Here is a 1,185-nt window from a genome sequence, read left to right as displayed (position 1 = left end):
CTGGCAAGTGGACATCCCCCAAGGGATGTATCACTGCCAGCTTAGGCACAATCCCCCGGGGAGCAGGCCTAAGCCAGCAGGTGGACATCCCCCGAGGGGTCCCAGACTGCGAGAGGGCACAGGCTGGGCTGAGGGACCCCCGAGTGCACAAATTTTTGTGCACCGGGCCTCTAGTCTACACTAATAAAAGAGAAACCTGCAAATTGGTGTCACTCCGCTATTCCCACCAGCCAATCAGAGTGACTATGCAAATTAACCCAACAAAAATGGCGGTTAATTTGCATATGCAGGCACGGAGCGAAGACTGAAGACTGAAGAGGCTTGGCTTCTCCGCTGTGACCACTGAACCCTAAAGAGAAGAAGTCAAGCCTCTCTGTGGCCGGACCAAAGGCCTGGGTCCCGGGTGCTGGAGGAAAACTGATGCCAGCAGCCAGAGGAAGGAAGGCCTATTGCTCGAATCTTCATGCAACGGGCTTCTAGTTGATAATAACAGCCATATCGTTTCAGGCAGCCGTTAAAACAGCAAAACACCACACTAACCATTGGAAGGGAAACACAGCAGCAGCCTGTGCAGGGCACCTGAGTGAGAAGAAAGTCCTTTCCCCTCCCCGGGCTCAGGGTCGAGGCCACCAGCCTTCACAGCGCACGAGGATGCGCACTCCTTCCCTCACTAGCGCCAGAGGCCGGAGTGCACTGACGGGTCTGGCCCGGGACAGCAGAGGGGACCTCGGACCCAGACCAGGCCCTGGAGGTCCATCCTGGACCCAGACCAGGCCCTGGAGGTCCATCCTCTGTCCTGCATGTGCAGCTCTAACCCTTCATTTAGGGCACAAGGACGGGGGTCGCCCTGGAGCTTCCCTCATGCTGAGTGTCGTTCTCACACGTTCCATGGAACTTGTTGAGCCCCTGCTAGGTGCGCAGTGCCATGCGCTCGGCATTTATTGACTGCGCCTTGTATTTCTGGGGAGACTGATGCCACGACGTCAGAGCGGAAGGCGGGGACGCTAAGTTACCCAGTTTTCCCCGGGGCGGGGGTCCCACTCCTGGCCGTCAGGCACCTGGATCTCCCTCCCTCGGGTGGGTATAGGAGTGGCTCATGGCGGCTGGCAGGTGCCGGTGTCTCTCCCGCGAGTCAAGGGGAGGCTGTGGGTGCAGTGATTCCGTCCTCAGTGCAGGTGGGGCTGG

The sequence above is a fragment of the Myotis brandtii genome, unplaced genomic scaffold (assembly GCF_000412655.1).
Source record: "Myotis brandtii unplaced genomic scaffold, ASM41265v1 scaffold64, whole genome shotgun sequence".
NCBI classification, from domain to species: Eukaryota; Metazoa; Chordata; class Mammalia; order Chiroptera; family Vespertilionidae; genus Myotis; species Myotis brandtii.
This window is presented reverse-complemented; position numbering follows the sequence as displayed.